This window comes from Muntiacus reevesi, chromosome 4 (genome assembly GCF_963930625.1).
Source record: "Muntiacus reevesi chromosome 4, mMunRee1.1, whole genome shotgun sequence".
Classification (NCBI taxonomy): domain Eukaryota; kingdom Metazoa; phylum Chordata; class Mammalia; order Artiodactyla; family Cervidae; genus Muntiacus; species Muntiacus reevesi.
In genome coordinates this window covers 123,606,771-123,616,962 of record NC_089252.1, presented here as the reverse complement: position 1 = coordinate 123,616,962, position 10,192 = coordinate 123,606,771, and the positions used below count along the sequence as shown (strand labels likewise).

At 42.6% G+C, this 10,192-nt stretch overlaps 2 pseudogenes; both read right to left on the bottom strand.

Annotated features, from left to right (window-relative positions):
- Window positions 1-5,960: 5,960 nt before the first annotated feature.
- LOC136167506 (uncharacterized) lies at window positions 5,961-6,939 on the bottom strand (annotated as a pseudogene).
- Window positions 6,940-7,080: 141 nt separating this feature from the next.
- LOC136167505 (interferon-activable protein 208-like) lies at window positions 7,081-8,685 on the bottom strand (annotated as a pseudogene).
- Between the last annotated feature and the right edge of the window lie 1,507 nt (window positions 8,686-10,192).

Below are 10,192 nucleotides of genomic sequence, written 5' to 3'. Positions count from 1 at the left end.
GGGTTTCACTGTTTTCTGGAGAAGAACAATAAAGCTATTGTGCTTTAAACTGACAGCAAAGGAGGCCAACCTCAGCACCCTCCTGCCACAGATAAAAGGGTTGCTTTGAAATTCTTGTAGAGCAGCTGACAGTATTTTCATTATTTCTGGAAGGCTAACACTGGAAACCTTTTAAAGGAGCAGGAGCAGGACATACGCTGGGTAGCCAGCATAAGTTAGCTGAAATAGCACACATTCTGCCTGTCCCAAAGCTTCCAGAGGCTAAAGGCTGATGACCTACAAAAGTGACTTCACCAAAGATGTAGAAACGAAACTCAGACAGGTCGTAAGGAATATCCGATCAAACTTGACCCCTGAAGAAAATGTGGTACAACCCAAAAGAACCTCCATTTCAGTGACCTGCCGGTGGAAACCTGGATGGAAATTGGGCTGCATGTTGCAGAGAGGATGAGACAGAACAGGGACAGTCTCTTCCACCGGTGGAAGGAATAAGTTCATGATAGAGGGACTGCATTTGGTCATGTTTCTCTTTTGAGTGCTTGCGAAGTGGACCCTAAAGTCTTATCCCCGTCTTACTGACCCTTACAGGTCACCAGTGTAGGAGGGGCGACTCAGCACACACGGGGAGACGGCTCAGACGAGCTCCTACTGTCCCCGACCCTCAGCATCAACAGTGCCGTCTTCAAGGCGCCTTCCAGTGGGGAGAGACACATCCCCAGCCAGCGCACTTGCTCACCCATCAGGGATGTTCAGGGTCGCGTCCTCTGACGCCTCCTTGTTCCTTTCACTTGGAACCAACCCCTGCCGTCACCACGAGCTTTAAACCTTTGCTTTGCACATTACTGTGTGCACTGTATTGTGTTGTGTATTTTAATGAGGAAATTCCCTGGAGACATGAATCCTGTCTTATTTACACTCAGTTCTCTGACAGCATCCACACCACATTTGACTTTTCTGGATTTTTCAGATTCTTGGATGTTAATTGAGAATTTCACAAGCCGCTGTGCTGTGCTAAGTCACTTCAATCGCGTCCAATTCTTTGTGACCCCATGGACCAGAGCCTGCCAGGCTCCTCTGTCGATGGGGTTCTCCAGGCAAGAATACTGGAGTGGGTTGCCATGCCCTCCTCCAGAGGATCTTCCTGACACAGGCATCAGACCGAGTCTCTTACATATCCTGCGTTGGTGGGCAAGTTCTTTACTGCTAGCACCACCTGGGAAGCCCATGCTAGGTAGATTTAAAAACAAATAAACATCTGCTTATTGGCCATCGTGATAAGACCTTTTGTGAAGTCCCTGTCTTTCCCTCACTTTTCTATTGACTCCCCTAGCTTTTTCATGTTGGTTTGTAGGATTATGTATTCTGGATAACAATCTTTCGTCAGTTGTTGAATATTGCAAATAACTTCTCTCACATTTTCATGCTCTCACTAGTGTCTTTTGGTGAAAAGAAATTCCTAATTTTATACAGTCCATTTCATCATACAGCTAGTATATCTTAAGAAATCTTTGCCTAGTCCCAGATCATGAGGGTAGTCTCCTAAATTTTCTTCTAGAAGCACTATTTTCCTTTTCATGTTCAGATAATCAAACAGGATCAAATTTTTCTAGAGAGGTGTATAAATAGCCATAATTCTCAAGGTCACCATCACAGCCTAATTCTTCTTACAAATGCAAGCACTCAAAGAGGGCCTTTTAAAGAGAATGTTAGCTGAGTTGATAGTTTTCTACACTTGACTTACTTCACTAGGGCCCTTTGAACACAGAGCCAGACTAAGAGAGGCAGAAAAGATGGTATGTTAAAAAAAAAAAAAAAGAAACCACTTCAGTGTTAAACTGTCGGATTTAAATCCCAGCACAACTTCTTAGTTGTTCCTAATGTTGGACAAATTACTTAATTGCTTTCAGGCTTGGTTTCCTGATCTGGAAGGTGGGGATAATCATAGCATAGATGTTGGAATGTTTGCTCTGTGCCAGACTATGCCAGGTTCTTCAACTGCATGGTCGCATGTGAGCCTCAAAACAACTCTACTAGTTATGTACAATTAATGTCATGTCATGTCCTCTTTACAGACGGTAAAAGAGCCACACAGCAAGTCAGTGGTGGATCCAGGATTTAAACCAGTGGTCGCATATATAAATGCTGTGCACACTTCAGTACTAATAATCCAAAGCCCTTTTGCAGCAGAAAAGTGAGATAAACCATGTAAAGTGCCTAGCTCAGTGTCTAGACCCTGTTAAGCACATAATAAATATTGGAGTTTGTGAACACAATGGTAATTGAAGAACTAATTTGTATTATCCTCATTCCGAGGCACTTTGAAAGTTAGAGCTAGAATCCTCATCTGCTTCAGGAAATGGCATGAAGAAATCTTTGGAGTTACAAGTGAGAAAATAATGAATATCATGTGTTGGTATGATCGGCCTTGAAAGCACTGATTGCACAATCTGCATCATCATCTTACTGAATTACTCAGTTTCCCTGTGGTCTGTCCTTCCTGCCTTTATTCTTCCACTCGGCAAACATCTATTGAGTGTTTCGTATGTTACAGGTGCATTCTAAGAGCCAGAAACAGCAGTGAGCACAGCAGTAAATTCTCTGCCCCGTGAGCTTGCATTCTGATCGGGAGAGATAGACAATAAGTAGGCGACTATGGGTGGCAGTACTGGTAGAGAACCCGCCTGTGATGCAGGAGACCTAAGAGATGCGGGTTCAGTCCCTGGGTCAGGAAGATCCCCTGGAGGAGGAAATGGCAACCCACTGCAGTATTCTTGCCTGGAACAGAGAAGCCTGGCAGGCTACAGTCCATAAGGGTCTCATAGAGTCAGACACAACTGAAGCAACTTAGCATGCATGCACACCTGTGATATTCAGGAAGTATTCTGAAGGTACATAGTGCATATTAAAGTAACAGTGAAGAGGCTAGAGGCAAAGGGGTTTATGAAGAGGGAGTCCAGGGAAGCTTGCTTTGTTGAAGTAACATTTGAATAGACACCAAAAAAGTGAGGAGAGCCATTAAGCCGCTTGGGGATACAAGGTTGCAAGTGGAGGAAAACAGTAGTTTCAGAAGCCCCCAGGTGGAGTGTATTAGAAATATTCAGGGAACAGCAAGGAGGCCAGCGTGCCTGGAGTAGAGTGGGCATGGAGTGAATGAGACCAGAGAAATCTGTCCGGCAGATCGTGGGAGGCCTTCAGACCTTGGTAGAGTAGAGTGTTAGTGAGAGGTGGTTTTATGTAATAGTTAAGAAGATAGCTTCTGTCAGAAAATTCTCCAAGTCCAAATGCTGGCTTGACTGTTTATGTGACCTTAAGCATATTATGGCACTTCTTTATGTCTCATTTGCACAGGTTCCTTATCTGCAAAATGCGTCTTGGTGGTGGTTTAGTGGCTAAGTTATGTCCAACTCTTGTGACCCCATGAACTGTAGCCTGCCAGTCTCCTCGGTCCATGGGATTCTCCAAGCAAGAGTACTGGAGTGGGTTGCCGCTTCCTTCTCCAGTGGATCTTCCTGACCCAGGAATCGAACCCAGGTCCCCTGCATTGCAGGCAGATGCTTCACTGACTGAGCTGTGAGGGAAAAGCCCAAAATGGGTTTAATAACATCAAATTAAGTTTGAGCAAATTCTGGCAGTCTTGACATCTAGGTAGAGCTGAAATTGAAGCATTTCTTTTTTGAACTTGTAATTTGTGGATGGTATTAAGCCTTTGCTTTCTTAAATATCAGAAATAAATTTTGTATTAACTATATAAAGGGTGGTCTTTCAGGCTATTAACATGAGGTAACGTATATGAAGTAATGTATACATTACTCAAGTAATGTATATGAAGATGAATCTAGGCCATGAGGCTATAACTTATAAAAGATAGCATTTTGTCAGTGTTCTAAAATGCAGTATAATTAGATTTCCAGTCTAGACTCTTATGAAAACAGCACAAGCAGCCAAGTACATTGTCAAGACTTTAATTTAGCGAGTGGGATGAGCATAAATATTTTGTAGCACTGATCTTCCTTCCTAAAGGGTGACCTCTATTGCAGCATATGTGTTGAGATCTGATGGACATGTGGCAGTGCTGATGTCGTTAACGTCTTTGACTCATTTCCCAAAGAGACGAGAGAAACATAGGTGGAGATGAAGTTGGAATTTATTTGGATTCTTTGCTTCCAAATGCAACATCCCCTCCAATTAAATCTCTTACTGGCTCAATTAACCATTAGCCCAAGGTTATTTTTTTTCCCTTCAGGGTGGTTAGTAAGCAAACGGCTTGAGCAGCAACCTCTATGCTAATTCTGCAGTAGAGGCTGATTGTGATTGTGAGACGTCTTGTTCCATTTTCATTCATTCAGCTGTCACTTTGTAAACAGTGACCACCCTGCTTACATGTAAAATCCACTGTGCTGACTGTGAGAATCTCAGAGTTCCAACACACTGCTATCTTTGTTCTTCACTCAAGAATAGGATCAAGGGCGAGAAGAATCACTGAGGCATGTTTCTAGAAAGTGTAGTCTTATTGAAAGTGTTTAAAGTAGCCTGTTTGGGGGAACATGTTCTGTTGACACTGATTCCTTGGGTATTTTTCATCCCATAAGTCCAGGTAAGATGGATCTAGAAGTTCAGTTTATGCGATAATGGGCCAAAGATCAGGGATGTTGTTGACCAGGAGCTATATTCACAGCTCCTCTCACTCCCCTCACATTTCCTCATTTCACCCCCAATAAGAAGGAGTCTGTCTGTGCCATAGGCTCTGGATGACTTTTTCTTGATAGGGCCAGAGCCTCAGACAAAAGGCCTAAGAGCTCAGACTATTCTGGTTAAATATACGTTTAACCAGATTGTTTGTGGGCTGCTCTGGGTCACAAAACACTGCACTTGACTTGGGCTACAGCCCAACTAAACATCACATGTTCATTGGCCAACATCATGTTCATTGACCAGCATCATGTTCGTTGGCCGGCCTTGCCGGGGTCCAGCCTCGGCAGGATCCAGGGGGTACCCTCAGGATGAACGGCGTCGGCGAGAGAGAGACGTGAGACTAGCCTTGATAGGGCCAAGTCTGCGAGGGAGAGAGAGAAAGAGAGAGAGAGAGAGAGAGAATGACCAGACGGGGGTGCAGAGGGTCTGGAAGAGTCTGGCAATGCTTTATTTTTTACCATAGCTTTTATATCCTAAGTTAGTACATCTCTAAGGGGAAGATAGTTTAACATTACGTCAGCTTGTCCTTCAGGAAACCAGGGTGTTTTCTGCATACTTCTTTGTTTATGAGGGTCTTGTACATTATCTTCTGGCCTTGGGGCCTATTGACATTTTATGACCTAGGTGAATGCAAAGCTGTTTTCTGTAATCTATTCTTTAATGAACACAAAGGTCAGTCCTTTTGGAGAAGTTATCAGTTAAATTTATATAAAAGGTTTACCACACAAAGACTCTGCAGCTCCAGTGAGGCAGCCCCTGTTTAGCATTCCTGGTTAAAATTAACAAATTTAAACTCTTATTTTTCTAAATCTTTAACTATAACCACTTTTAGAATAATATTTTTATGTTCTCTCATAGGGCTTCCTCACCCCCGAAGGGCTCTGTGCCTACTAAAGACTTTAGGTGATCAGGTTCTTTATGCTGTTTTATGATTAGGATATTATAAGCAATCATGTATATTAGTACCAAGCGCATAAATGCATTTGGCTAACAAAACTACCAGCAAAGGAGTTTGAATTAAAACACTCCTTTCACCCTAAATAATTTCATAAAATACCACCACCTGGGAAACTTATTGATTAAAATTCTAAATTGATTCTTATTTGGGAAGAGATCGGGGAAGGCCTTCCTGCCTGTGTCAGAGAAATTAGGGAGTAGTCCATTGAGGTAGGCATCAGAAAGACAGATATCATCTTTAAGGTGAGAGCCGGGGGCAGCTTTCCGAAATCCCTGAAAACCTGATCTGCCTTGCCTATCAGGCTTTCTCCTCATGACCTTGTCATGGGTGGGATCTCGTGAGCTGGCCTTTTCGAAAAACCCCTGACAACCTGATTCGCCTTGCCGTTAAGGTTTTCGCCTTGCCCGTAAGGTTTTTCTCCCCTATGGCCTTTCCAAGGGCGGGGTCCCATGTGTTGGCTCCCGGCATCTCTCCCTTTTTTTACTTTTTAAGACAGCCAGATGGATCTCAGTCGCAAGCTTCTGAGTGCTCTGCTGGAGGGTTCTGACAATGCAAGGAAGGATTATAATGAAAAGTAAAACTAGTCCTGCTACAGCAGCATAACTGAAAATAGTTGATAGCATATTTTTCCCAGTAATAAAGTTAGAAAAGTTATGAAAAAAATCATTAGCAGCTCCTGCAGTAGTAAAGTCCAGGCGGGAATGTTTTAAGGTTTTTATCTGACTGTGAAGCTTTTCAAGATCTAAACTAATGTTGGAGCTATTCCATATGCCTGAAATATGATTTTTAATCTTTTTTAATTGTAACCCGTATCATTTACTTTTAGGGGCGTTACACAGTTCCACCGATAATCGGCGTGACAGGATAACGCTAACTTTACCCTTAAAGCCTGCAACTCAGTTCCAATATGCATGACTGCTTCTTCCAGGGCATCTATTTTTACTTCTAATTTTTTATCTATAATCTCTTGCATAGCTAGAGTTAAGGAAACATTTTTTGAAATATCATTGACATATTGAGCGGTATGTACTTGTTGAGTCAAGGATATCGCTGCCACAGTGACAGAGGTAATCGCTGTTATCAAGGCTGAAATCCCTAGAATAAGTAGTCCTACAAACCGTAAAACGTCAGGGGAGGGTAAACAAACCAGTACAGAATAGGTGGAATGGTTTTCTGGCCAAGTTAAAGTAACAATGGAGGTGGCAGCAAGGGCTCTCCAAATTTCTGATTGCCAAAAGGTTTTGCCCCCCCCCCCCTTTTTTTTTTTTAATTGCTAAACCTATTGACATGGTCAGAAACAGCTCCTAGATTTTGACTTGGATTTGGATTGCTCCAGTCTTGTACCAAATAGTTTTTGCCTCCCGGTATTTTATAATCTATTTTTTAATTATAAGTACAAGATTTCCATACTGGATATCCAAGACGGTTGTCTATAGTTTTCTATATGACATCTGACGGAGCAACATCATAGGGTTGCTGTTCTAAGTAACTACTTGGAAGGTCGGGGGATCAGGGAAATACGCCCAGTATTTTTCTGAAGTAGAGGAGGTAGCACTTGCCTGACAAGACAGTAAAGCAAGCATAGCAATAAAAACCCTTTCGGGAGAGGCTGAAGATCCCTGCAGGGAAGCTATTCCCTGTGCTTGATGACAGACTGACTTAATTTGTCCCCATGTGGGTATGGAGGCTTGTTGAGTTCTCCGCGCAGGACGTCCCGGTGGTCTTCTGCGACGTGAAGGAGTAGGAGGTTGGGCGTCATCTTTCATGCAAAGCCATGACATCTGTTCAGTGGGTGGATCCGCCGTTGGTTCCTCCGGGATCTCTGTTGCCGGTCGTTTCGGAGTCTGCTGGACTTCCCGGGTGAGTGGCCTAGGCGAGGGCGGAGGAGTGCTCTTCCTCTTTTGTGACTGAGGCTGCGAGGGAACCGGAGGTTTGGGGGACTTTGACATGGCGAATCAGTCCGTCTGGGATCCAAATTGGCGAGTCAGCACCCTGTGGGAAAATACAAGCATACCCTCGCCCACTGGTTAGCAAGGGATCAGTTCCCTTCCATAGTCCGGGAAGGAGGTCTTTCCACTTTATTAAAAGTTTCATATCTTTTTGTTCTGGGTTCCAGAGACGGAACATAGCTGTTAAACCGGCTTGATCAGCGTTAATGTTATTGAGCACAAAGAGGGCGTGCTGCAAAACGTGGTGTGGAGAACTGTATTTGAACTGTCCTTCCTGTAATTTAGACATTTGTGTTTTAAGTGTCTGATGTGCCCTTTCTACAATTGCTTGTCCCTGGGGATTGTAAGGAATTCCTGTAGAGTGGGATATACCGAATTGGGCACCGAAATTTTTAAAGGACTTAGATGTATAAGCTGGAGCATTGTCTGTCTTAATTGATTTTGGCATTCCTAAATAGGAAAATCAGGCAAAAAGATGTTGAACTACATTTTTATAGGCTTCTCCCGTTCTGGCAGTAGCCATAATGACATGGGAGAAGGTATCTACAGTAACAAGCACAAAGGATAGCTTTCCAAAAGAAGGAACATGTGTTACATCCATCTGCCAAAGCACATTAGGTAGTAAGCCACGGGGATTTACCCCAAAAGGCAAAGTGGGAACTGAAGTAGGGCAAAGCTGACATGTCCTAACAATTTCTCGTGCAGATTCCCTAGGAATATGGAACTGATATCGAAGGGCTGTTGCATTTTGATGATGCATAGCATGTGAGGTTTTAGCATCTTCAAAAGCACTGGCCACTATGGTTCAGGTTAGCAAATCTGCCTCTTGGTTAAACGTATGGAGGGGTCCAGGTAAATTAGAATAAGCTCTTATATGTCCAACATAAAATTGCTTTGACCTTTTCCAAATTTGCTGTTGAAGGGTAGATAACAATATAAAAATTGTGGTTTTATTTTCCGGTAAAACAGCCATTTCAATTTGAGGGAACAACCTAACTACATACTGCGAGTCAGAAAATAAATTAAAAGCCTGATCTGAAAACTCTTTGAACGCCTCTATCACGGCTGTTAATTCTGCTTTCTGGGCTGACGTTTCTCCAGTATTTAAGACCCTTTTTGAAGTCTGAGTGACAATAGCAGCCTTTCCATTAGAAGTTGGTGTAGAGTGTAAACACCAACATTGCCCCCTCGATAGGGGAAACTTAACACCTTTCTTGAAATATCGCCGGATGTCGCGAGAGGAAATTTAATACAGGACTAGCAAGTAAACGGTGTAAAATTTGTCCCGGATAATTACCAATGACAATCTGCCAGTCTTCATTTAACGATAGAAGGGCATTTAGTTGCTCTTTATTATAAGGCACTATGATTTCAGCTGGTTCTTTTCCAAACATTTCAATGCTTCTATGTCTCCCTTTAATTATTAAAGTAGCCACTAGTCCTGGATAACAGGCTATAACCTTTTTGGCCGTGACAGGTAAATGCAACCATTCTAGGGGACCCTCTTGCCATAGCACCCCTGTAGGGGCCACAGCTGTGGGCAACACTATAAATTGCCATGCCATACTATAATCGAGTCTCTTAATATAATTTTTATCTAAAGCTTCTTTTACCTTCATTAAGGCTTCCCTGGCTGCAGGTGTCAGCATTCTAGCAGAGGTGGGGTCTGGATCCCCTCGAAGAATGTCAAACAAAGGCTTAAGATCAGAAGTAGTCAACTTTAAAAAGGGCCGAATCTAATTTATATCTCCTAACAACTTTTGATAATCATTTAAAGTAACCAAATTATCTTTTTTAAGCTGCAAAGGTACATGAGTAACTGTTTCATTATTTAGGATTCTTCCCAGATATGTTATAGACATATTTACTTGGATTTTTTTAGGGGCCACCTTTAGGCCCCGGCGATTCAAAGTCTCTTGTAATTTAATCAAAACTTCCTGTAAATAAACCCTATCCGGGTGTGCTAGCAATATATCATCCATATAGTGGACTAGATAGACATCCCGATACTTCTCCCTGATACCTTGTAGGGCAGCGTCCACAAACTTGACACAATGTGGGAGTATTTTTCATACCCTGGGGAAGAACCTTCCATTGAAATCTCTGATGAGGTTGTCTAAAATTTTCTGAGGGAAGACTAAAGGCAAATCTCTTTTTATCTTGAGGGTCTAAGGGAATAGTAAAGAAGCAATCTTGAAGATCAATCACTATAACATTGTAGCCTTGGGGAACAGCCACAGGGGAGGGAAGGCCAGGCTGTAAGGCTCCCATATCTTCCATAGTGGCATTTATTGCTCTTAGATCTTGCAAGAGTCTCCATTTCCCCGATTTTTTTTTTTTTTTTTTTTTTTTTGATTACAAAAATTGGCGTGTTCCATGGACTATTTGAAGACTCTATATGTCTAGCCTTTAATTGTTCTTTTACTAATTGTCGTGCTGCTGAAAGTTTTTCTGAATTTAAGGGCCATTGTTCCACCCACACCGGATCAGGAGATTTCCAGACTATGGGGTCAGCAGCGAGAACAATGGCCTCTCTTATAAATTTGGATATCTTAAGCCTTGTCTCTCTCTTCTTATTTTTGGGACAACTGGT